The 27,729-nt window shown below is 45.0% G+C and overlaps 1 protein-coding gene and 1 pseudogene across 4 annotated transcripts in view; one reads left to right on the plus strand and one right to left on the minus strand.

Moving 5' to 3' along the window:
* Positions 1–23,610, minus strand: part of CGNL1 (cingulin like 1) — a 130,802-nt gene extending 107,192 nt beyond the window's left edge. For 2 of the 4 annotated variants that reach the window (XM_042988777.1, XM_042988775.1), the window contains exon 1: positions 23,528–23,610. The gene's annotated coding sequence lies outside the window, so the exon portion shown is untranslated. Of the gene's footprint in view, positions 1–699; positions 737–14,422; positions 14,518–23,527 lie in introns of those variants that run through there. The other 2 variants (XM_042988776.1, XM_007084455.3) reach the window with 2 other exon arrangements.
* Positions 18,895–19,880, plus strand: LOC102954834 (annotated as a pseudogene).
* Positions 23,611–27,729: the final 4,119 nt, after the last annotated feature.

Here is a 27,729-nt window from a genome sequence, read left to right on the forward strand (position 1 = left end):
ATCAGCTGAGCACAGAGATTAGTGACAGTGCTGGGCCACACATCCCTACCTCACTGCTCTAATTCCCAGGGGAACCCCCGAGACCTGGAAACATAGTCACTAGCCACTCCGGAGGCTCTCCTAGCTACGGGGGAAACACCACTAGGCATTTGGAAATGTCTCCGCCATGGCTTGCCCTCCGTCCTGAGGATGACAGTCCCCACGAGCGAGGCCAGGCTGGCTCAAGCCCCCAGCACAGCACCTGGCACAGGAAAAGAATTCTGTGTATGTCTGCATGGAATGAGTAATTCTTATTTTATCATACAAGTCGTTTAAAAGAGCATCTAAAGCAGAGGCAGGGAGCTAATGAGCTTACTCAGAGCAGTCTTGAACTTAATTCCAAGAAACAGGAAGTGAGCGACAAACCAAAAAGTAACGTCCCCTGAGTGGGATCCTGTAACTGTCTCGCTCCGAGGGAAGCTGCCGCCAGTCTGATGATACACACAAGTTAACATGTGTAAAGAGTGGACAAAACATTCACTCTTAAAAGACCACTTGTAGGACAGGTGGGAAGACATGAATTTTAGGGGAAGTATCCACAGTAGAATGTCAACTAGATAAAAGTGAAAAATCAGAATGCGGAAAGCCTAATATTAGCAAAATGCAGACGGGTTTTTAAATGTGCTCATTCCCAAACATGACAGAAAGAGGCAGTCTTACCTCAACTAAGCTTTATGTTCTTTCTTTTCTTTTTTTCTTTTCTTCCTTCCTTCCTTCCTTCCTTCCTTCCTTCCTTCCTTCCTTCCTTCCTTCCTATCTGTTCTGTGGTGCAAACATAGGAAACTGATCAAACTTTTAAGATTTCAAAGGAAATGTCTTCACATTGTCAAGCCTTCAGAACTCCCTGGGAAAACAGTTTCAAAAATAAGCTTTGAGGTTTGAAAATGACAGCAGAGTTGCTGTCTAACCTACGTAGTTCAGTGTGGTTTGAAGAAGGTAAGAATGACAACCGAAAGTTTTCTATTTAGGGGGAATAAATTCAGCTTTTAATATTGAAGGCTGCCGCTTCCTCCTACATACCCTCCCCTCATACAAAAAGGAAAGTGGCTAGAGGAGGGGGTGGGGGGAGTCTGTAGAAAGGTTCCTTTTATACTAGGGATGGACACTTTGGCCATCCAGGAGTCTAAGGATCGGGGGTCACTAGGACTAACCAGTCTAACCACACTCAAACTGGAGCACGGACACCAAGCTGGGTTTCCAGAGACCCCCACCTCGCCTCTGGAAGTCTGCTCCTCCTGTCCCCATGGATGGTCTCCATCACATCAGTCTCTGTTCCACTTTTTTTTTTTTTTTAATTTTTTTTTTCAATGTTTTTTATTTATTTTTGGGACAGAGAGAGACAGAGCATGAAAGGGGGAGGGGCAGAGAGAGAGGGAGACACAGAATCGGAAACAGGCTCCAGACTCTGAGCCATCAGCCCAGAGCCCGACGCGGGGCTCGAACTCACGGACCACGAGATCGTGACCTGGCTGAAGTCGGAGGCTTAACCGACTGTGCCACCCAGGCGCCCCAGTCTCTGTTCCACTTTTGTCATTTTGATCCCACTCCTCTTTCCTTACCTGCTTGGCATGTGTATTATCAATAAATTTATAGTGTTCTTACATTCCCAACTTCAGTTCTAAAATTCATTGCCTGACATTTTATATTCCACATGGAATATAAATACATTCTGAAAAAAATACAGAATTTGTGTCCAAACAATGTTGATGATATGTTATTCATCCCTTTTTACCTCTTAACCCTGAAATCATTTCTAAACAATTCTCCTCCCAGTGCAGGGCCAAGAGATAGAAGTTTGCAATTCTGGGGGTGCCTGGGTGGCTCAGTTGGTTAAGTGTCCGACTTCGGCTCAGGTCATGATCTTACAGTCCATGAGTTCAAGCCCTGCGTCAGGCTCCGTGCTGACAGCTCAGAGCCTGGAGCCTGCTTCAGATTCTGTGTCTCCCTCTCTCTCTGCCCCTCCCCTGCTCATGCTCTCTCTTTCTCTGTCTGAAAAATAAATAAAAACATTAAAAAAAAAAAAAAAGAAGTGTGCAATTCTGGGAACACAGCACCAAGGTGCAAGGGTGGGGAATGTGTCTGACATTTGACTCAAGTCAAATCCTGGCTCTGGACAAGTTCTTTATCATCTCTGAATGTTTCCCTATCACTAAAGCCAGATTATTGATGATGAGTGTATTTGGTAATTGAGAAAATTAAATCATATATTGTATGCTAAACAAAATAACAGGAAATAATAAGTGAAAAATAAGGAATGTGGCATTTATGGCTACAAGAAAGTAATTTTGATCATAAAATGTTTTTCAATACTTACGAGTCAGAGACTAAAAACCACACTGGTTAACCAAACAGCTCTTAACCACCAACATCCTGAAATAAGTTATTAACTAATTAAGAACCCAGACAGCTGAGAATCTAAAGTACAGTGCTATGTCTACAGTGGAAATTTAATAAACAACTGTTGCAAGTATAAACGGATGTCTGTATGTTGCCAAGCACACAGAAAAGATCTTATCCAGAGACAGATCCAGGACATTTGTGCTACAGTTTCCTATAGGGAGCCTAAGCCCAAAATACATAAACACAAGGTTATCGATCACTGCCTTTTTTCTACAAGCCGAAATCTAGCCTCAAAATCCTCCTCAACACTACACCCCTGTAGTCACTGACAATTAGTGTAGACATAAAATAAAACCTACTTGCCGGGGTGCCTGGGTGGCTCAGTCAGTTGAGCGTTTGACCTTGGCTCAGGTCATGATCCTGCCATTTGTGAGTCTGAGCTCCGTGTCAGGCTCTGTGCTAACAGCTCAGAGCCTGGAGCCTGCTTCGGATTCTGTGTCTCCCTTCTCTCTGCCCCTCCCCTACTCACATACTCTGTCTCTCTCTCTCTCAAAAATAAACATTAAAAAAATTAATAACTAAATAAAATTGTTCTTGATATTTTAAGGCAAGTTGTCCTGCCACTATAAAAACGAAGAACCAGGGGCGCCTGGGTGGCTCAGTCGGTTGGGCGTCCGACTTCGGCTCAGGTCATGATCTCACGGTTTGTGAGTTCGAGCCCCGAGTCAGGCTCTGTGCTGACAGCTAGGAGTCTGGAGCCTGCTTAGGATTCTGTGTCTCCCTCTCTCTCTGTCCCTCCCCCGCTCGTGCTCCATCTCTGTCTCAAAAATAAATAAACATAAAAAAAATTTTTTTAATTAAAAAAAAGAAGAGTTACTCTTCAAGGAGGCCTTCCTGCTTGCCATATTCCTGGCAGCGTCTTACACATGGCGGGCACCAAATGAACAAATGAATGAACTAATTAGTAACGTATGCATGATGCACACAGCTCCTTTTAAAATGGGAACAATTTTTAAAAAGTCAAGGTTTTCCAAAACAAATCTCCTATGCCCACCTTTCACACATACTCCTACCTTCAGCTGTTATATGTGTCGCTGTTTAAAACACTAGAACCTGGGGCTCCTGGGTGACTCAGTCAGTTGAGTGTCTGACTTCAACTCAGGTCATGATATCATAGCTCATGAGTTCGAGCCCTGCATCAGGCTCTATGCTGACAGCTCAGAGCCTGGAGCCTGCTTCCGATTCTGTGTCTCCCTCTCTCTCTGCCCCTCCCTCATTCATGCTCTCTCTGTCTCTCTCAAAAATAAACATTAAAGAAATTTTTTTAATTAAAAAAATAAAACACTAGAACCTGAACATCAGGATTATTGTGGCTTTTCTTCCCACCCTGGACAGCCACGTTCATATGATGTGTGTGCTCCAAAAGCAGAAAGCAGGCCCTGGGTTATGAAGCGTCTCCTAAGGGAAGTAAAGAGGACACTGTGGAATTCCAACAAGGCCAGCTAGAATAAGCCCTGTTCCTAGAACCTCCTCAAATGCAATTTCTGCCAAGTGAATTCCAAAGCTAAACATTCTCCCCTGGAATATACGTTATGTCTTCTGCAAAGTATCTCTTCTTGGTCACTCAAAATAAGATGACCAGGGAAATCTGTCCACCTTTGCCCACATCAAAGAAAAGATGGCAGGAGTCAGTATCATGAGCAAACCTGGCCAAATGAGAGCAAAATCCAGAGCCATCCAGGAAGGGTCCATGGCATGCAGTCTTCCCACTTCCCTTCAGGCATCGATTCATAAGCCAACCAGGTGCCTTAAATGTACCTCTCAGCTATCTGCACAGGACCCAGCAAGACTGCTACAAATGACAGGCACCTGGGTTTGTCCCCAGAAGCTTACTCAGTATCATACAGCAGGACTATTAAAAACAAAAGGTAACAGTGTGTAGCCACCCAAAAATCGTAAAATAGCAAATTAAAATAAATCTGAAATAGAAACCTAGCAGATTCCCACATGTGCAAATGCAGGTTTTCTGTTCATCAGTTATTACCCCTAATGTTTGGTGACGCCAGAAGCCTGATAAACTCTTGGGCGCGTGGCAGGGGAAGGGGGACTATCCCAGAGGCCAAAGTCACACCAAACATGCTGCATCTTGCTCTCACCGGTTACTCGGGTAATTAGAGAACGGGTAGTTCTTTTAGATAATGTGAGCGTTTCTGAGGCCCTCACCTGCCTTCTTCTTTCCTGAAACACCCCCACCCACCCCATCCCTACCTTCACACTCCACTCTTCATCTTCTGCCCCAGCCTCCCGGGCTGCACAGCTCCACACGGCTGAGCTCATTAGTACGACAGCCTTGAATTATAAATGGAAGTTGCCATTGTTTGTGCCCCACCACCACCACCAAATTCATGTTGAATTTCTAACCCCCAAAGATGATGCTACTAGGAGGTAGGGCCTCTAGGAGGCGGTAGGTCATTGAGGGTGGAGCCCTCATGAATAGGATTAGTGTTCTTTTAAAAAAGATGCCAGAGAGTCCCCTAGTCCCTTCCACCCTGTGAAGATAACAGCAAGAAGGCATGAGCTATGAAACCCGAAAGAGGGCCCTCACCAGAACATCACAGGCTGGAGCCTTTATCTTCAACGTCGTCCAAACCTGTGATAAGTCCATTTCTATTGTTTATAACCTACCCAGTCTCTGGTATTTTGTTAGAGCAGCCCTAAGGTACAAAGACAGAAATGAACACGATATAAACAAACGCCATGTATTCAAACGAAATGTGTGTGCAAGTACCATTCACAGGTCATTTCAAAGCAAGAATCTGTCTGCTCTTGGGTTTCATTTCCCAAGTGCAGAACCCCTCCTCTCTGGTCTCATGGGGCCAGAAGCACCAAGGTCAAGTCAGAACTGGGAGCTTCTCCCTGCACACCTTTGTAACCCCAGCCCCGGCAGTGATGGGCAAAGGCCATCAATTCCATTATCTTTGTTTTATACAGAAATAACAATGTTTTATGCAGATGTCTCCGGTACGGAAGTTGTACAATTCATGATGTTTTTCAATGATTAGAAATTGAAGCAGTAACCAGAAACAGAAGTTTCAACTATGTAAAAAAACAAAAATATTACATATTTTATCCTTTTGGGATTTGTCAGTATATTCTTTGGTATTCATAGGAATATGGATGTTTCAAAATTTCACTCTCTTGAAAGCATGCTAAAATAGCCCACTCAGCCCACTAATCTTATTTTGTTAAAAATAGCTTTTCACAAGCAGTTTGAAACATTAAAACGTATTCCTAGGTGTCCCTATTTTCGTCTTTCACAAGCTTGTATAATGTACAGATGCCTTAAAGAAAATGTTCTCAAAGACCCTTAGTGTTAACTTACTGTACAAATATAAAACCATTATAGTTCCTATGATACCATACAACCATATTTAAAAAAAATACATTTAAGAAGCCAATGCAATTTTTAAAAATACATTTAAGAAGCCAATACAATTCAGGGCACCTGGGTGGCTCAGGCGGTTGAGTGTCCGACTTCGGCTCAGGTCATGATCTTGTGGTTTGTGAGTTCGAGCCCCGCATCAGGCTCTGTGCTGACATCTCGGAGCCTGGAGCCTACTTTGGGTTCGGTATCTCCCCTTCTCTCTGCCCCTCCCATGTTCACGTTCTGTCTCTCTCTCTCAATAATGAATAAATGTTAAAAAAAAAAAAAAAAAAAAAAGAACACAACTTTTTTTTTTTAAAGAAGCCAATACAATTCAAATTCACAACATAAATTTGTATCTAGGATAATGTTAATTTTGCTGAAACTAAATCATGATACCGGGTGTGAACAAAAAGACACTGACCCATGCAGTGCAGATTTTCATGGTTTCACTGTGCAGTTTTTTGTGTCCAGTTTTTAATTCAAACGACTATGAAACCTCCCTTTGTGCAGTCTGGTCATAAAACTACTGGGTATTCACATGGTGTGATGGCCTCATTTACATACCCACTGTATCTCCGTGTTTTCCCAACACATCATGATCATTGAAATATGATGTTATTACCTAAACCCAACCCTTATAAACACAGCCATTGGAACTGAGTGTTGGTATCCAGTTGTCACCTCATCACTCAGGATATGCTGACTGATGCTAGTGTTTCCCTTAGTCACTAACAACTTCTCATGGAGAGCCCCTCTGTGCTAGGCCCCCTTCCAAGGCAGTTGCCCATAGAACTTACGCTCTAGTGGGGAGAACAAACAAGGAACTCATACAGCGACAATGCTATGAGGAAAAGGAAGCAGGGCAAGAAGAGTGCAAGGTGGTGGTGAAGGTCCTTCTGAGCTACAATGATCAAGGAAGCTCTCTCCGAGAGGGAGACACCTGATTTGAAGGCTATCAGGAGATCTTTGCAAAGTCGTGCGAGGGCCAGGTAGACACAACACCAAGTTTAGAGTTCCCAAGAAAGGGATTTACGATTCGAGTTAGAAAATCAGCAAGAAAGCCAACCTGGCCAGAACTAATTAAGAGGTGAGCAGGGGAGGAGCAGGGGAGGAGCAGGGGAGGAGCAGGGGAGCACAGAGCAGTGGGCAGGAGCCAAATGATGGGGGTATGCGGGAATCCCAAAGGGCTCTGGTCTCATCCCAAGTCAGGTAGTTAGTCACCAATGGGAGTCAAATGATGTTGAAAGCCAGTGGCTGGATGTGCTCCACTAGGAAGTCATGCAGATGCAGGGGCGGAGGACAGAGCCCCAGTGCCTCGCTGCACAGTGTGCTCCTGGACAGAGTAACAGCATCCCGTGGGAGCTTGTGAGAAATGCACTCTTAAGTCCCACCCACACCTAGTGAATCATTATCTGCATTTAACAAGATCCACCAGGAGGGCCTAAGCCCCACCCCAACAACACTGAGGAGTGAGAAGAGAAGGAACAAAGACATAGAGTAGGGACTGCCAGGGGGCCGGAGAAAACCAGGAGAGTGGGGTGGCCTCCAAGCCCACAGAAGCTGGGGTTCAAAAAGGAAGGAAGGTCCAATAAGGCAAATGCTGCTAGTAAGTCGGTGAAGACTAGAGAACTATCCCAGTATTAAACAGGATGGAGATCAAAGGTAACCTTGACAAGAGCTCTGTCACTGAGCAGGAAGGCAGGGAAACATGATCAGAGCAGACCAGCAAAAGAACAGAGTAAAGACAACTCTTCCAAGGAATGTCAATTATCATAGAAACTAAAACACAAAAATACAGGCAGTCAGGGAAAACTTCGGTGCCTCCTTTGCCCACCCCACTATCCTTCCACCCCAAAATGAGCTATCTGCAGAATTTGTTTCCAATCCCCAGGGATGTGTTTGCAGCCCGGATTGGGGGGGGGGGGGGGGTTAGTGCCAACGAAACGCAAAACCTGGTATTCACACTCACGGAATTCTGAGCCAGACCTTACCTACTTGAATGGAATATTACTTTTCTCCTTCCCCCTGGCAGTTGCCTATTGTCCCCAGTTGCAGCTGAACCTCCAAGGGTGTGCCAAGAGCAGCTCAAGTACAGTCTGCATTTAATTTAGACCAACGGCAAAGCACATGGAAATACCTTTTCACCCTGGGAATGCCAGAAAAGACATAAACAATTCCAACCCAAAAGAATCCAAAGGGGAAAAAAGTCACTCTTTTCCCCTCTCCTCTGTTGGTCTCCCCTTGACCTATTAATGCCCATGCCCACCCAGTCATACTCCAAGCAGAGGGGAGTCTACATAGAATCACAATCTAAAGGTGGAAGGGTTTTCAGAGACCACGCAACATACCCTTGACTTCTGTTAGAGGAACCACTTTCAAGCTCCTTAGTTCCAAGTTTTTAGATGCAAACCACTGCCCTGGGATCCGTTCCTATCCCCATTATCACTTCTCACTCGCCAGAACAGCAATTTCAGCTTACTCTCCTCTGCCTACACCCAGTATTGACGTTAGGTCCCTCATCTCTGTCTTACTGTCCCACAACATACCACATGGGAGCTGTTCATTAGTTAATAATAGTAATAATAATAAATAGTAATAATGTAATTAACCCTTAAACATTCACACTATGCACCAAGTACTCTTCTAAATGCTTATATACTAAACATTAACCTACTCCGAGCTGTAATGTCTAAAACTAACTTCTGGACATCAGCCTAATGTTGAACATTAACACATACACTTCAACATGGGTGAGTAAGTGATGACCATATAGAAAAACACTGCAAAAGAAGAATGTACAAAGGTCTTATTTTTCTCCTAAGGGCTGAATTTAGAAAGGTTTTGTATTAAAACCCAAAGTGTAATTTGTTTTCCTGGCTCACTCTCCCCAGGGGGAGCCTTCTAGGAGTTACAGCACTAGAAATCATGCTGTGAAGCCCTGGCAAATTTACCCTGTACTCTTTGACTGTCCTGACGGTGGCAGGAAGCAGACATTCCTATCAAAACAGGTGCCAAGTTGTGAAATGAAACAGCCAATAAAAGTAAATAACTTTTTTTTTTAATCCTAGACATGAAAAAGATCACTACAAAGGAAAGAGAAAACATGAAGAGGAAAAGGAAGAAACACAAAAGGAAAACAATGAAAGGAAGTCCCTCCCTGGCAGTTAAGAGGTTTTAAAATCGCCCATCTGTAAGCGTAGAGGGTCACACATTTCTCTGGAGCGTCAGGCTTGTTTCTGTTTCCCATGCCAGGGACAGCTCCTGTGACTTCTCTACTTACACGGAGTGAGCAGACAGCTGTAAGGCAAAGACATGATGATCTGTCTAAAGAAACTAGAAACACAAAGAACTCAAAATCAGCATCCCAGAGAAAAATCTGCCTCAAGGAAGCCTCAGCCTTTAATATGGAATTTTTAACCACCACTCACATCCACCTTGCCATGTTCTGGCTTACAAAGCACTTCCAAGCTCACGATCTCGGGCAGGACGGGAGCACATGATGCTGTCTGGCTGACCACAGTGAAGAGCAGGGAGACGAGTCCAGCTCCGAGCCACCGGAGAGCATGCTCCCAGACCCTTCTCAGTGCTCTTCCTGCTTCTAAAACCAGGCCCTCCTGCTCCCAGGTAGGCTCAGTATGTTTGGGGAATGGGGTTATGTTTTTCTCCAACTAGGTGATTATAATCTTTCCAGTGAGCAGTATTCCCTTGATCCTAAGGCTTACTTTGGCCAAAAGCATCCCATTAGATAGCATCAGACAATTCCAACAGAGGCTCTACCCAGGAGCTCTCATTTATAAATGTACCACTAAGACCACTACCTAAACCTACCTCCTACCCCAGATCACCAGAGGGAAGAGAGGTCCCTTTGTTGTTTAAAGGTAGAAAGGGAATGGAGGATATGGTTTATGAAACGGCTGCACAACAGTACGGCTCCACAACAGTGGTGCCCATCCTTCCATATACAGGGCTGCATTAGTCTGCTCACAACAAGTACCACTGACCGAGTGGCTTCAACAACAGAACTTTATTTCTCACAGTTCTGGAGGCTGGGAAGTCCAAGATCAAAGTACTAACCAATTCGGTTCCTGATGAAATCTCTCTTCCTGGCTTATAGGCGGTAGACTTCTCGCTGTCATCACATGGCCTTCCCTCAGTGCCTGTGTGTGCAAAGAAATCTCTCTCTCCCCCTTCTTCCAAAACCACTACTCCCATCATGAGGGCCCCACCCTTATGACCCAACCTAATCTAATCCTAATTACTTCCTGAAGGCTCCATCTCCAAATATGATCACCTCAAGGGTTAGGACTTCAACATTTGCATTTGGGGGGAACATAAACCTTTAGTCCATAGCAAATGGGTAGGGACAAAAGGAAGCAGGGAGAGAAAAGATTGTAAGGATCCTGTCATCCAGTGGCAAAGAACCACCAAATATTTGGTAGATATAATTAAATGTCCCCAAGTTTTTCTAACTCAGTTCCCTGACAGCTGAGTCTTCACCTCCCCATTTCTCTCTCCTAAAGAGTCATCAGACCAGAAGAACCTATTTGTATTACAAATGTATGAAAAAACTTCACAGAAGGGGGTGAGGGAAAAGGAAATGATCTAAGTAATTCTAGAAATGAGTGGAGGTCCTAAGACCAAAAGGAACCAGACACAGATATTTTACTGTAGTTGATAAAGTTGTTCCCGAGGAAGGAGGGTTAACAATGCTGAAAGCACACGTATACTGCGACTGGTCAAACAAGTAAACAGATGGCGGATGGGTGGGGCCTTATTTCTCACTGGAGGGAGTGGGAAGCTACAGATATGCAAGGGCAGAAGGGCTAGAATGATCTAATGATAGTGGATTCAAGTTGGAGACATCAGCGTGAACTCATGTTCAGCACAATACAGATACAGATAATTACATATTTATAAATAGAGTATATACATGTTTTTCCTTGCTCTGTCAGCCAAGAGGGCTTAGAAGCAACAATATTACAGTAGCCATGGGCACACCCGGCACCCAGATCTTGCTTTATAATGCCAATAAATTCTCCAGTAAAAGGAACCAGGGATGCTTGAGGAAATGGCTGATTCCAGGAGGGGGGCAGGAAGTATACAAAAGAGCCTGGAGCATCTTGTAGTGTCAAAAAGTAAGGAAGTGCTTTAAAAAATAAACAAAACAAACAACCCACAATGCCCACAATAATGGAGATATGTGTGAGAGACGTGGAGCTTCCAAAGGCCAAAGCTGGAACACACTGAGCAACAGACAATGAAGTGTTAAAACCCAAAGTATAAAAATAAATACCTATGAGTACATACATGCTGATATAAACAAATGATTACATACATAAATGAAGAAAAAGGGACAAATCCCCCATGCATAAGAAGTGCAAATAATTGATATAGACATTTTAAAAACATTTTTTTTTAATGTTTATTTGATCTTGAGAGACAGTGAGCACACAGACGTGCAAGCATAATCGGGGGAGGGGCAGAGTGAGAAAAGGACACAGAATTAGAAGCAGGCTCCAGCTCTGAGCTGTGAGCACAGAGCCCAAGGCAGGGCTCGAACTCAAGAGCCATGAGACCATGACTTGAGCCGAAGTCTGAGGCTTAAGCAACTGAGCCACCCCGGTGCCCCTAGACACTCAGCCTTAAAGGAAGGAGAATATAATTCCTCACTCCCTGAGGCTGCACACACTGACTTCCTGAGAGGGAACCATATGGAAACAAGAATAAATAATAACTTTGCAGTGAATAAACCTGGCAACATGGCTTCAGCCAGGTCCATACTTCACCAAAGTCAACATCAACAGTGAGAAGTCATAATGATAGAATATACTGTGATGAAAATGGCACTTTACTCTGTCATCTTCCTCTGTCAAACCCCTAGCCCTAGTGTAATCATGAGAAAAGTCTAAGACAAACAGCAATAGAGGGGCATCCTATAAAGTACCTGACCAGTACTCCTCAAAACTGTCAGCATCACCAGAAACAAAAAAAGTCTCAAGAAATTATCACAGCCCACAGGAGCCTAAGAAGACAGGACAACTACACATACTGTGGTATCCCAGATGGAATCCTGGAATAGGAAAAAGGCATTAAATAAAAACTAAGCAAATTTAAATAAAGTATGGACTGTAACTAACAATAATTTATCAATATTTGTTTCTTAATTGTGACAAACCAAACATATGATGTTAATAGAGGAAACTGGGTGGGTGGTATATGAAAACTCTCTGTACTATCATCACAATTTTGTTGTAAATCTAAAACTATTCTAAAATAAAAAGGGTGTTTTATTTTATTTATTTTCTATTTTTTAAAATTTACATCCAAATTAGTTAGCATATAGTGCAACAATGATTTCAGGAGTAGATTCCTTAGTGCCCCTTACCCATTCAGCCCATCCCCCCGCCCACACCCCCTCCAGTAACCCTTAGTTTGTTGTCCATATTTATGAGTCTCTTGTGTTTTGCCCCCCTCCCTGTTTTTTACATTATTTTTGCTTCCTTACCCTTATGTTCAACTGTTCTGTGTCTTAAAATCCTCATATGATTGAAGCCATATGATATTTGTCTTTCTCTGACTAATTTCGCTTAGCATAATACCCTCTAGTTCCATCCACATAGTTGCAAATGGCAAGATTTCACTCTTTTTGATTGCCAAGTAATACTCCATTGTATATATATATATATACCACATCTTCTTTATCCCCTCATCCATGAATGGACATTTGGGCTCTTTCCATACTTTGGCTATTGTCGATAGTGCTGCTATAAACATGGGGGTGCATGTTTCCCTTCAAAACAGCACACCTATACCCTATGGATAAATGCCTGGTAGTGCAATTGCTGGGTCGTAGGGTAAAAGGTTGTTTGTTGTTGTTGTTGTTGTTTTTAAGTAACATTAAAAAAATAGGCCACCAGGCAGTCAAACTCACTGTGGTGGTCATCGTGGTCACTCCAGAGCCAACACCTGCAATTCCTGACCCATCGCCCACCTCTGGCCTGGTGGATGGCCAGAACAGAAATACTCATGTCCTTCAACAGGTCACTAGGCATACCACCCTGGTTAGAGCTCAAAACACTGCTCCTGGATAATACCTCTGCCAGAAAAACAACAGGGTACATCATCTTCCAGGACGCAATGAATACAGAGCATCCCATCACAGGGACCTGAAGAGAAATCCAGCAAGTTCCTGAGTTCAAAGGCTACACACGGTGGCATGTATATTATACAACCTGAAGACAGTTTCCCATAAGACAAAGAGGACAGGTAAATGACTAAGAAACTTGCAAACTACATCTCGTTCATGGAAGGAAGAATGAGCAAGTAGACAGCTGGGCCAACACTGAAGCTATCTATACCGTCCGCAGAGAAGGCAGCATGGGGGGCAGAGTTTAAATGGGGTATTAAACAAAACCTATTCACCAATGTTGCTTATGGACTAACAGAATTCTACCCCTTCCTCCTCCATCTCAGACCCAAAGAACATTATTCTCCAAGAGAGAAACATTAATTGGATGAAAAACAGAAGAGCTGAGTTAGTCACAGAGCAGGAGAAATCAAATAGGAGAAAACAGAGAAATAGAAAAGGATTGAGAGCAAGAAAGTAGTCGTGCAAAATGAGTGATGAGATGGAAGCTATTATATGGAACAGGATATTAATTACACTCGCTTGGCTATTAGAAGCCACAGTGACAGGAAGCTTGGACCAGGGTATCATTTGGGCTGAAGAGAAGGAGGGGCCAAGTTAAAGCCCCATTTAAAACATTCCTTAATAAGCACCACCTGAGGACTCTGGTGCGCTGACCTGAAAGCCAGAGTCTCCTTTCCTCCCCAACCATACTCTTCACAGCTGTTCCGTTCTTATAAACACTTGTCCCTCTGACAGGCCCTGAGGTCTCAGACACCTTAGACTGTCACCTGCTAGAGCCCAGGCTGTCACTACCCTGCTTCGATCTGGACCCATTGCTGCCAAAGCCCTAAGCCATTCGGCTGCAGGCGATGTCTGCCAGGCAGTGACACAGATTCAACCCCAAGACCCACCAAACACCCAGGCAGCATCTCCCCAGACCCTCTCCCAGCTTCCTCCACAGCAACTGTATTTTCACATTTCCATGATTTTTTATTTTAAATTAATGTCTGTCTCCCCTATCAGACTATAAAATCCATGAGAACAGGAACTATACCGGGTTTTGCTCACCATTTTACCCCCAGTTCCCTACAGCATATGTGACAGTGCGATTGTTTCCGGAATGAATGAATGAATTAATTAATTAATTAATGGAGACTCCTTCACCCACAGCAATCTGAGACCTCCAAAAGGAAAAAAAAGTACATTTCAATTCTGAATGGCTAGCACAGAGTTTAATCCTGGAATCCGTTTACCCATAGAAATGGCAGTATAAATAGTGATTCGATGTCTGGTGCTATCAATCAAACTAGATACATAATTAATAGTACAGTAATAAATAATACCAATCATTCCTTGAACATTTACCAAGCATCAAGTACTACACTAAGCACTTTTAATACATTATTCAGCAACCCTGCCAGGGAGGTTATTACTTATTACCATTTACAGGTGAGGCAACTGAGGCTCAGAGAGGATGAATCACTTACCCAAGGTTACCCAGATAGCTGTGTCACAGCCAGAAGTCACCTAGAGCTATCCGACTCCAAAGCTCACTGTCTTCATGACTCCGGATTTTGACCACCTAACAAGTACAATAGATGTTGGTTGGGGGCCTAGAACCTCTAAGCACCATTTATGACACTAAATCCCCAGGACAAAGCATTCTAACTCCAGACAATCAACGAATTGCAAAATAAATATCTAGAACTCATCTGGGTGATAGGTTGAGGACCATCTGCAGAAGATCATGAGGAGAAAGGAGGCTGAGGCTGCGGTTGCTGGGACCGTGCCTAGAGAACAGCAAGGAACACCTCTGTGTGCGCCCCAGCAGTAGAGACGAGACGAAGTCCCAGGTCACACTGACAGCAGGCGTCTCCAAGAGCAAGCACTCACCCAGAAGGCCTTCCCAAATATCTCCAATTCAAGCCAGAGAGAAGATGGCTGGCCGACTGCTACAGGCCCAGACGGCAAGGAGGCCATGTTAAGAGCAGAGAAGAGGGCTAGGGTACAAGAGGATGCTGACTTAGTGGAAAAGGAAAGCAGAATGCTAAGTGCTGTCTGGAATTCTAAGGGGAAAATGAGAATATTCTCACCACCTCTTTAAGGTACAATAGAGCAGCCCTGGGAACAGAAACATCTCCCCACCCACGAGAGAGAGACTGGGCAGGCCCTGCCATGAACTCTGGCCCATGGAAAGTGATGATGGGTTTCCACCCCAAAATATGAAGAGTTTGGATGCTGTCACTCCCATAATTAACAAACTGAAAAAGGGTTGGCCACTTCATGGGGCCACCATAGGGATTAAATGAAATCCTCAGTGTAGAAGCACTTTTTCAACTGTAGTACATTAAAGAAAAAGAAGGCACCAAAACCCACTCTCTGTCGTTTTTTTTTTTTTTAACCTCTGGTATTTAAAGACTATGAAAACATGGCAACTGTTCAGTCTCAGAAAGTAGGTGGACTCACCACACAGAGGCTCTCGAGCAGACACCAACACTTAGGGAAGAAGTGGCCATCTGGAAGCCCACACAGGGCTCGCTGGGAGAGAATCATGAGGGACTGGTCTTATTCCTTTTCTGGCAGGGCTGTATGCTGGGAGGCCAAGAAATGATCCTGCAGCCAGATTTCTGAAAGGCACCTTAAGGTTTCTCTTGGAGTCTTTGGTAAGTCCATGGAGACATTTACCAAGAACCCACCCCATGGAGGGTCCATGCTGGGCCCTGAGTCAGACAACAGCAATGAACAAAGTGTCAAGGCAGGAATGGTCCACACTGCCTCCAACGTGGGCACAAGGAGCAGGTGGGGAGCTCATGACTGCAAGAGGACAGTCAGCATGGAAAAGACTTTAAAGAAGGCACTTGCAGGTGAGTGGCTTAGAACAACACACATTGATTTTTACTGTAACGGAGGTCAGAAGTCTCACTAGGCTAAGGTCTAGGTGTCATTAGTGTCGCATTCTTCCTGGAGGTTTTAGGGGAAAATCTATTCCTTCACCTTTTCCAGCTTCTAGAAGCTGACTGCACTGCTTAGTTCTTTGGTCCCTTCCTCCATCTTCAAAGCCAGTAGGGTAGCATTTTCTGACTCTGCTTCCTCCATCAGGAGCCTGCTCTGATTTCCGAGTGGGGAGTGCCTTCCCTATGAGAACATGTGATGACCATGGGCCCAAAGAGATGGGTTGCCCCATCTCAAGATCCTTATTTTAATCACATCCCTTTTGCCATGTAAGGTGACATATTCATGGGTTTCAGAATTAAGAGGTAGATATCTTGGGAGGAGGACATTATTCTGCCTGCCACATAAGTCAGTCTCCAGGGGAGAAGGAAAAAAAAAAAAGTAAACATTCAGAAAGAAGCAGGGATGATATCTTGTTTCCGCTTCCCCACTTCTGATTTCCCGAGGCTGCTGCCTCCTGCCCTTGGGTTCCTTAAGATACCACTCATCTGTTCTGTCAACTGCCCTAGAAGATTCTTCACTATGCCCTTGCCCCAAACCATACACCCAGTAGGTGGTAGACAGGAGATTTACACCCTAAAGCCCATGCCCTCAACCATGAAAACCACAGAAACCCAGGAAACACAGGCAGTGAGTTCAGAGTTAAGGGGGCAAACAGATCAGCAGACTGGACAATGGGTGAGGCCCAAGAAAATGAAGTTTAACAAGGAGAATCCAAGGCCCTGAAGAAACTAACTGTTTGACTCCAAGATGATAAGGCACAGGAGGAGCAAATCTTGTTTTTTTAAGAAAAAAAGACTTGGGAGGCACCTGGGTGGCTCAGTCGGTTGAGCTTCCGACTTCAGCTCAGGTCATGATCTCACACTCCGTGAGTTCGAGCCCTGCATTGGGCTCTGTGCTAATAGCTCAGAGCCTGGAGCCCGCTTTGGATTCTGTGCCTCCCTCTCTCTCTGCCCCTCCCCTGCTCGTGCTCTGTCTCTCTCTGTCTCAAAAATAAATAAAAACATTTTAAAAAAAATTTTTTTTTAAAAAAAAGAAAAAAGACTTGGGTCGTAGCTGAGAACAAATTTGCTGTGAGACAGATGATGGTCAATGACCACAATGATCTCTGGAAATTAAACATCCAGATTCAGCAGGGCAGGGCAGACTCCCTGGAAATCAACAACAAGTACCCCCAACTATCTCAGAAGTGTATCTTCAGCCCAAGCACACAGCCTCCAGGGAACACGCAGGGAGTCTTGGGGACAAAAGAGCCACCAGTCCAGCAGCCACAATAGCCAAATGGACCCTGCTGATCAGTGCTGTCGCTGGTGAGTTAGGGAGCCCCCTCTGCTTGGGGCTATCAGCAAGAGTCTGGTTTGAGTGGCCAGGATGATTTCAGGACCCAGAAGCTAAGAGAAGGCACTGGGTACAGAGGAGGGGAACAGGGCTGAGAACAGGATATATTGTCATGAAATAGAAATACCAGAAGGGCTGCCATTTGAAAAGGGATTAAACTTGCCCTGCATGGCTCCAAAGGTTAGAACAAGGAATCATGAGTAAATGTGCCAGGGACACAAATTCCAATTCGATCTAAGGGAAGGAAGGTTTTCTAACAGTTAGAGACACCTAAAGCTAAACCAGGCTGTTTTGATAGACAGTGAGTCTCCCGTCACTGGAGGAAGGCCAACAGGCAGGTTTGAGAAGGGACTCCGGGGTCAGCCCTTCAGTACCTGCAGGTTCTTCCAAATCTGGGAGCCAATGATTTCATCTATTTACTTGTAACAATCATCCACTTACATATACTGAGAAAATATCAAGGTGATCGGCACCAGAGATAACAAGTACAGAGGTAAGAATGGCCCAAACAGTGCTGAGAAGGGAAGAAGATAAGAGAACAACCAAAGAGCAGCGTTTTCTCCAGATCTTATCCCCCACTAAGTCCCTTGACTGGAGGGAAGCCACTCCTGCCTGCAGCTGGGGGTGGGTGTTCCGGCTCACCCAACACATCCACTCAGGGACTCCAGCCTATACAAGAAGTGAATGAGAATTACTTCAGGCACGTCCTCGACGTCAGGACATACTTGTGTCATATTCTGACATGGAGAAAAACACTGACAAGAGCACCATCCAGTATGGTAGAAATTTGATACATGTTAGTAAACTCCTTCAAACGTTGGCCTGTGGTACAGTGCTCATTTTTGTTCTCTCAACTGTCACAGCTTATTTTCAGACTCCTGTATCAAAATACAAAAACTACAGATATCTTAACGTTTTCAAGTAAATCTGATTTTCTCCACTGAATCTGAAAAGACACAAACATGATAAACTTCACTCTTTGTAAGAAAAGGACCGCATTTTATCTTTTTAGCAAAGGAGAGAAGACACTAAAGTCACACAAGAGTATTGTGTTTAATACAAGAATTAAAAGGCACCCTCATAAGCCATGACAAAATTAGGAAGCAGAGGCTTAATATTTTGAAAAAGCAGTTTTGGTAGGTTCTATTTACAGTTTCTCTAGTAGTTAACAAGATTTTTTGCAGGTCTTTAACAAATAATATAGCAACAGATATATTTAGAGTGTATTTATTTTTTCCTCTCTTTCAATCATTATTATTGAGCCTCCTCATTCCAACCCTCCAACCCCAAAGCACACACATGGATGTACATGTACACACGCATACACACTCTCACAAGCACTATGCAGACATCATGAGAAAGAGAGAGGAAGTGATAAGAAGGCCTCCACAACGCGCCCCCCCCCCCCACCTCTATTAGCCAAAGCAGATGCAGGGAGTTCAAGAGAAAGAAGGTGGCTATCTGCCCAAGGGATCAAGTGTCATTCAGGTGATAAACAGAAAGCCAGGGTTCCTGCCTAGTGGTGATACAGACATGTCCCACATCAACAAAGGAAACAGACTGACAATTTACTGAGTGCCTACCATGAGCCAGGCACTACTTAGGGCACTCTACTTAGGTTCACATCTAACCTGACATTCTGCTCAAATGGGAAAACTTGACTCCCAAGATGGCAGACCTACTAGGCTCCATCCTGAACTCCATGGAGAAGTCACCCAGTCCCGGTGACCAGGAGTCTCAGCACAAGGCCCAAGAGCAGGTCGCTCGCCTGAAGAAACTACAGGAGCAGGAGAAACAACAGAAAGTGGAGTTTCATAAAGGATGGAGAAAGAGATGTCAGATTTCATCCAAGACAGTGGGCAGATTAAGAAAAAGTTTCAGCCAATGAACGAGATGCAGAGGAGCACCCTACACAATATGGTGGAAGTGGCTGGCCTGACATCCTTCTCCTTCAGAGATGATGAGTGTCTCTATGTCATGATCTTCAAAAAGGAGTTTGCATGCTCAGATGAAGAGCTGGACTCCTATCATTATGGGGAGGAGTGGAACCCCCAGGAGGCTGAGGAGAAACCCCAACTGAAGGAGCTGGCCCAGTGGCAAGAGGAGGCAGCCCAGCAGGGACCTGTGGTGGGGAGCCCTGCTAGTGACGACAAGGACAAGTACAGCCGCTTAATCGGCAAGGCGGCAGCCAAGGATGCCACAGGCCACATGCTACAGGCCAACAAGACCTACAGCTGTGTGCCCATGGCCAACAAGAGGGACATGTGTCCCATCAAAGAGGCCCAGGCCTCTTGAATGAGACCCAGGCCAAGAAGCATCCACAACAGAGCAGGGAAGAGTTGCCACCTAACCTCCCAGACACTCCAGCTCTCTGAGGTATGGCAGGGGGAGGGCAGGGAGAGACAAGGCTGCTGCTATTAGAACCCATCCTGAAGCCGCACCTCCGCACCAGCTCCTAACAGCTGTCCCTCAGGATGGGGAGGCAGGTGTTTGCTTTGTCACTGTTGGAGCTTGGATACGCATGTGTTATGTCTGCTGGTGCGTGCACATGAGTGTGAATGCACGGGTGGGCATTTAATCTCTATTCTCCTTTCTCCTAGGAATTTTCTCCCCCATGGAGCTGGGATTACTTAACATTCAATAAACACTGCCTGACACTCCCCACCCCCGTAAAGAAAATGGGAAAACTGAAGGACAAGGAGATTTAGTAACTTGGACAAGGTTATAAGCTAACAGATGACAGAGCTAGGATTCTGAGGGCATCTGGTCCATCCCAGCCCCAAGTCCCTGTTCGTCCACTTTACTAGACCATGTTAACTCCCAAGTATGCAGCCCTTACCCCGCAAACAGCAGATCCCCCCAACTAGGGCACAACCCCAGTTTCTTTAAGTGGCAAGCTCCTGCCGGCCAGAACCCCAAACCTTCTTAGCTTAAATACCTTCCGGGCTGATGGTTGGTGCCATCTTACAAATAGAAGGAATTACTGCCACCTGCCAACATAGCAGAAGGCAACGCAAGACAGCCTACAGTTAAGATGCTCTGTAGGGAAACTTTCCATTCGTAATTCTCTTCTAGTAGTTTTTTCAAACCAAACAACATTTTATTGGGACTTGTTTCTCTACGTTTTTCTCATAAGAAAAACAACTCCCTGGCTAGACCCAACTTACCATCATGCCTACTCTTGTTATAGTAGCTTCCAATTGTCCAAGAGAACAAAAGGTCCCAGGACCATTTGATCCTTTCCTCAAACTGCTAAGCACAGTACAAAACATTAATGCCAACCCCACCGGGAAGCTGGGAAGCTTCCTAGATTCTTCTTCTCCCTCAGGTACCACACCAGTTAATGACTGCTTCTTGTTGACCCTGCCTCCCAGGACATCTCAGCCATTCGTCAGCGATCCGGTGCTGGCTCCATGGCTTTCCATGAGCTTGCCTGGCAACCCCTCCTCTCCTCAGGCCTCACCTACCCTGACTCCCCCGGACCACGTTTCCTGTCTTCTGACCCCCTCAACCCCTCCCCACACACGTGCCAGTGCTGCCCACGCCCACTCACTGGGACTGCCCTCTCCCTTCTCTACCTCCCATCACAGACTGTGGGCTCCTGGAGGGCAGGGCTGCCCCGTAATCTCTTCAGCATTCAATCCCGAATGGCCTTCAGTGAGCGCACACACCACAGGGAGGAGGAAGCCAAATGGCAATCTCAAGAGTATTCCCCTCATGAAAGAGGAGCCAAAAGGTCCTGTGCTGACCCCTGGGAAAGGGCATAGTCTTCGGAAGTTTAGCCCTTGAAATACTGCCCAAACTTTGCTCTGGGGCTTGAAAGTCACATTTCTGAATAATCGATTCTTTGAGTCCAAAGGGAACAACTGGGCACTCCTCATATGAAGAAACAGATTTACCTCCGAGCGAGGCATTTGGGACCAAGGTCTCCATCAAAGAAAAGGAGTCCAGCTTATGAATGTATGTGTTCATCATCCCTGACATCTGGGGCCCCAAGGAAAGCTAACTCTCTTTTCCCTTTAGCAGAATAAACACATAATAGGGTGTGATCCACCCTCCACTGCTTTTGGGAAACGACTTCTTGGAACTATTTTCTTTCTGAGCATCCCACCTGCTATAAGATTTCGGCAGCACATGGATATTTAACCAGGTCACTTAACTTCCACCCCACCCTCTCAGCTCCATGCCTCTTGAAGATACTAAACAGAGTAGTAATATTTTCAGACATGGGAACAAACTGTCTGAATTCCTTTTTTGAACTTCAAAATTTAAACATCATCAAAAGGGGACTGCTGTTTTCAGTAGCAAAAAGGCTACATGTTATTCTAATGAACTTTCTGATAAGAAATCCAATCCACACTAGACCTACTTTTCACAATTATTTCCCTGACGATGTTTTTGCGTGTTAAGACTAAAAGCAATTCAGAAAATAAAGCCGGTGAGAAATCCACCCCCCCCCCTTCATATTTGCTAAAAACAAAGAAAAAAGCAGATCCAGGCATCAGGGAAGTTTCAGCGAGTCAAGACCTCCCATAAATGCTAAAACTTAGCTCTTGCTGCCATAACAAATGTATTAAAACTCCTCGTGTATACAGAAAGCTTTTTAAAAGTGTTTTCATGTTTATTTATTTTTGAGAGACAAAGAGAGAGCGTATGAGCGAGCAAGCAAGCAGGGGAGGGGCAGAGACAGAAGGAGACACAGAATCCAAAGCAGGCTCCAGGCTCTGAGCTGTTGGCACAGAGCCTGATGCAGGGATCAAACTCACAGACAACAAGATCCTGAGATGAAGTTGGATGCTTAACCATCCAAGCCACTCAGGCACCCCCAGAAAACTTTTTTAGGAGCCCACCTCCAAAGAGCAGAGGCAGATGACACGGCTTTGTCATCAGTAGTCAGATGGTTCAACCACAACTGATACCAATTCTACCCCCATGAGATAACAAAAAACTCACATCAAAGAAACAGATGGCCCAACCTTCCATGTGGCCTGTGAACTGACCAGAAACAAGACAACAAATTCTAGTATCATTCAGTAAGCACTAAGTTACCATTTCATAAGTAGTCAACATTTTGATAAACAAATGAACGCAAGGAAAAGCATTTATTTCAGAATATATTCAGAGCACGGCACTATCGGTAACTCTGGCCATTAGTTCAGTATGCATACTAATACCTTTCTGGATTTACACAGCACTCTCCTGTGACCTTCTTACTCACTCTCGTGTGTTTGGTCAACATTTTCAAACACATTTTGAACCAGCAGGCATGTGGTTTCCTGAGGTACTCGCTCCAGCTTGTTGTTCCCACCTTCAGTGCCCTTTGTTACTCCCCCCTCCTCTTCTGTGTCACTAAGCCACTGCCACTCTCAGTGGCTACAGAACAAGTCCATAGCAAGTCCTGTGCTTTCTGTAAGCAAGTCCTGCGCTTTCTAGGTTGTCCACTTCCTTCGTTCTCAAAACCCTGCACTGGCTTCCCATGGCCATCACAATAAAAGCCTTAAGATGACCTGTGAAATCCAGCAGGCTCTGCGTCCCCAACCCCACCACCTCTTAGAACAGTCTCCCATCCCGCATTTCCCCTTGCTGTTCCCAGAACACACTTTAGGGCCATAAGGCCCCCATCTCCTTTTCCCAATGCTCTTCCCCTAGGATAGCCATGCTCCAGACTTTCCTTCCAGCCTCAACTTCTTGTTGGCCATCTCATAGAAAAGACGATCCCCATAAAGTAGGATTTTCCACCATCCCCCACCCACCTTACCTCACCAAATTGTTCTTCTGAGCTCTTATCACCCACTGATATGCCTTTGTGTGTTTACTGGCATCTCCTCCAGTAGATCTCCCCCACTGAAACACAAGGTACCAAGAGTAGGATCTGTGCTTTGCTATCCTTTGATAAAGATACCACCACCTATCCTCTAGGGTTAATGTAGGGTCTGGCACTTAGTTGTAAACATAGCAGTTGGTAAGCATCTGTATTGAATGAATAAAAGGCATTTGTCTTAAGTGTAAATTGCAGCCCCACACAGTTAAATAAAGCCAACACGTTTTAAGAGCTTTTGTGTCTTCTCTAAACCCTGGGGAAGGGGGCAGAGTCTGGGTTGGGGAAGGCAAACATGGAAGAAGCACAGAAAAAGATTAATAAAGCACCTTTTCAGAGGTCCCCATCCTTTCTCCCCTCCCCACACACTCTTAAACAATAGAAAACAGTTGAAGATTGTACAGAACAAAGCTAAGAATGCTGCAGAAAACAGAGAACCTATCACAGAGTCCAAACAGAAAGATTTAGAAAGACAAAGCCTTACCTGGGAGCAGGAAAAGCAAAGATCACAGCTCCCAAATCAGAAGCAGGGCCAAATGGCGACCCAAAGTCAGTGACACAGGTAAGTGTGAGAAATGAGGTGAGTATGAGAAAGATGGACCAGCCCAGGGATGGTGGAAGCAGTGATGTTGATGTCACCACTGACACTGGAGGCCAGGAGAAGGGCGAAGTAAACAAGAGAGCCATCAACATTGACACAGCACTTTACAGTTCAGAAAGCATCAACACCACATGACTGTATTGAGTCACAGAAAAAGACAGTGAGATGGGCTGCACAGTTTTACAGGTAAGGAAACTGAGGCTCAGAAAAGTCCAGTGATTTCTCATCTAAGATCACACAGCAAGCAAGGAGAGGTGGAACTTCAGTATCTTAGGGGTCTGAGGACTCTCAGCTCTTTAACCCTTTAACCCAGATAAACTCCATTCTTGAGTCCCCTTCTCAACGTGATTACTAGGACTTCAGCCACATTACACTAACAACTATTTATTCAAAAGCAGGATGTCCCTCCTGCATTCCTCCAGGGATTTATTCCAAGACCTCTTGACTTGAAAGAAATTTGGTCTTCTCTGTCTAAGCCTTCTTCAGGTGCTTGAAAGCTTAAGAGACCAGAGAAATCAAACCCAGACTTCTAAGACCATTATCTCAGGCTCCACAAAACCACAGCCAAGAGTAACAACTATAGAAGAACTGAACAAAACTGCTACTGGAAGCATTTCTCTGTGAAAATGCACCATCTGCAAAAACTTGCAGAGGGCCCAGATTTTCCAGTAAGTCCTTCAAAATACCCCTACCATAGCTCTCATAGAAACCCGGTGTCTGAAAATCCAGAATAGTTCCTCAGATTTATTAGAACTGCATTCTTTCCTTGAACACATATCGCATGCTATTAAAAAAGAAAAATCGCCAACATCCATAAACCCATGAAGATGCTGTTCTACTTTCGTCACTAGCTGGCGGATGTAAAAATTAACAAGGACCAAAGGGATGTGCCCTGGAGTTAAGAGGTCCAAAGCTGGGCCCCTCCGAACTGAGCAGGCAGAAATGCTGCAGAGCTCCTGGGTGCTGGGCATGGCTGGTAAGGACAAGCAAACGGCACCTTGAAAAAGCATTGAGGGGGAAAAGACATGTCTAACCGTCTAAATGAACACCTCAGATTGCACTGGAAGCAGATGAGAAGTCAAGGCTGCCTGCAGAGCCCTGGCCCAGGGCAATCCCTGGGCAGCAAACCCATCTCAGCTCTGGGAGCCAACCAGAGCCATTAAGAGGCCCCCTTTCCTCCATGGAAGCCTCCTCAGAAGTGCAGGGGGTAGGTCACTGGGCTCTGGGCTGTGCATCTGTCTTCTAGAAAGGCTGGGAGGGGTGCCCTTCTCCAGGGGAAAAGTCAACCCAAGGATAGAGAGGGGTATCTCTCTAGACATAGGCTCTAAAACTCACTGGCCCTTTTCTCTGGCTGTTTCTTTTCCTTCTGTGCAACGTCACCTCCATCTATTTAGATTGAGTATTTGCCAGCTCGCCTCCAGCCAGCCAGATGTTGCCTTTCAAGGATTGCATATTTCTATAATTATTTCCAGGAGAAGCAAACACTCTTGAGCCACTAGGGTTTGCCACAGAATTCACTTTTTCCCACAAAGGGGTGTGGGTCTTCCTCTGCGCCCTGCTCTCAGTGGGCAAACCGAGATGGGTGGGCCATCCAAATCAACGCAGTCAATGAAACCCGTTTTGAAATAAACTCCTTGGTATTGGTGAAGAGTTGATTCATCTCCCAGCTTTTGCTTTTAAGTATGGGTTTTTTTAACCCCATATTTCTTGGAAAGGAGCTTTACTGTTGAGGAAGAATTTTAAACACACTCCCATTAGGCCATACTTGCAAAAACAGTACCATTTTCTTAGCAGCACAGACTTGGCCCCCATGCTTCCAGGAAACCAGCATGTTGTCCTGGCCTCGAAGGGGCGTGTCAGCCTGGCCAACGAAGCTCAGCATGAGTCAGGAGCAACTTGGTCTGGCCAAGACCACCTCTGAGGTTGCCACTGAGAAGGCAGACCCCCTTGTCAGTAGCTGGCAATGAGGGCCCCTTAATAGTCGCTTTCAAAAGAGTCCCCTGACATCAAGTTCTTGGCCGGCACTGTGGAAAGAACAGCCTCCAAATGATAGCAAAAGATTCCATGGTGGCCTTTTCTGACATCACTTGAAAACCACCTTCAATTTCTTCTGTAGATTCAGAAAAGTGCCCAGTCCTTAGATTTTCATTCGAAATAATGCATGCATGCAGTTGCAATTTCAAAGGCCCACTATCTGCTGCCTTGTCAAAATATTTAAGCGTGTGGCCCTAAAGCCCTGTACAGAGGACTGTGAACGACCTTCCTGGTGGTTGGGACAGAACAAACAAAAGGTCCCTATGAGTAATTTAATCTAACATAAGAAAGGCAGAGGTGAGAGCAGCTGGAGCCTTCAGTACCACTGGGCGTTTAACTTGTTAAATACTCATGGAGCACCTACTATGCGCAAGCCACCTAGAGGTGTGGAAGACATACTGTGAAGCCTCCACCCAGCAGGAGTATCAGTGAGGTTAGGTTTAGCTGTTCATGATCAAAACCACAAAATAACTTTGGCTTAACCAGCAAGAACAAAATGTGGAGGTAAGCACTCCAGGGGTGGTATCACGGCTCCAGGGTCCTTGGGGATCCAGACTCCTCCTTTCTTTGTGCTCTACTTAGAGTATGGCTTCCAACTCCACCGTTACATCATGATCCAAGATGGCTACTGGATTTCAGCCGTTGTGTCCATGTCCCAAGCAGTAGGTAGGAAGACACAGAAAAAGCAAAAGGATGCACTGTCTACACAAGTCAGTCTCTGGAACCTTCCCATAAGCCCCACACATAACATTTCACCTTTCACTTACTAAAGCTGAAGTCCCTGGCCCATGGCCATGTGAAAGGGAGGCTGAGAAATAGAACCTTTAAGCTTGGCACATTACTACACCCTAGAAAATTATCAGGTATTTTGGTTACCAAAGAAGAAGAGAATAGACACTGGATGTAAAATTAGCAGCCTTTGCCACAGAATGCAGAAAAAGAGAATTTGAAGATGAGACAATGTGGAGCTCTACTAAGTTCAGAGAAGAGTTGATGAAGATGCTTAATAAAATCAATTTTCCAGACCACCCACCTTTGAAATGAACATGTTTCATGGAACATGAAAACTGATAAGGAAACTTCTTAGGCATTCTCTAACTGTGGCACCATCAGAATCACTTGCGAGTTTTTTTTAACAATACAAGTCCCCCAGACCCCTTTTGGAAATTCTGATGGATGGATTAGAGTTGAGGCCTAACATTCTGCACATGCGCATGTGCACACACATGCAACCCAGGTAATTCTCCTGATGGGTCGTCTGATTCTAAAACAATGACTTCATCCAAACCCTCACTTAAAACATAAGGACACAATTTAAAAGTCATGGGGTTTGTCCCACATCCCTCTTAGTTGTCAGAACCAACACTAGAATCCAGGTGTCTTCACTCATAATCATCTTCTTACCGGAAGTCATTGCTCTGAGGAACTTGAACTTGGGCCTGACTCCTCAACACAAATAATCTGACCATGTAGTCAGACTATCTATATCCTCTGGCTGAAGGGTCTTAGTTTCCAAGCTAAATCCAATCTCCATCTAAATTATCCTTACGTACCCACCCGCAAACGTGGCACAACCAACCATCTGCTGAATCCCTACCCCCGCAGCTGGACCGAACATGTGCAAGGGGCACCTGGGTGGCTCAGACGGCTAAGCATCCAACTTCAGCTCAGGTCATGATCTCATGGTTTATGAGTTCGAGCCCCACGTCGGACTCTGTGCTGACCGCTCAGAGCCTGGAGCCTGTTTTGGATTCTGTGTCTCCCCGTCTCTCAGCCCCTCCCCTGCTCATGCTCTGTCTCTCAATAATAAATAATTGTTAAAAAAAAAAATTAAACATAACAACAACATGTGCTGCCATGCTACCTAACGGGGGGAGCATACAGAGTGATTTTAAAAAGGCTATATGTATCTAAGTATGTGTGTATGGATGTGTCTACACATCTACACCTGTATCCCCCTTCTCTGAGATCTCAAAGACCCTGCAGAAGGAGGCAAGAGGGATTACCCAAGGATAGAGGCTGGAAATGATCCATATTTCAGTCAGCATCTG

This window comes from Panthera tigris, chromosome B3, assembly GCF_018350195.1.
Source record: "Panthera tigris isolate Pti1 chromosome B3, P.tigris_Pti1_mat1.1, whole genome shotgun sequence".
NCBI classification, from domain to species: Eukaryota; Metazoa; Chordata; class Mammalia; order Carnivora; family Felidae; genus Panthera; species Panthera tigris.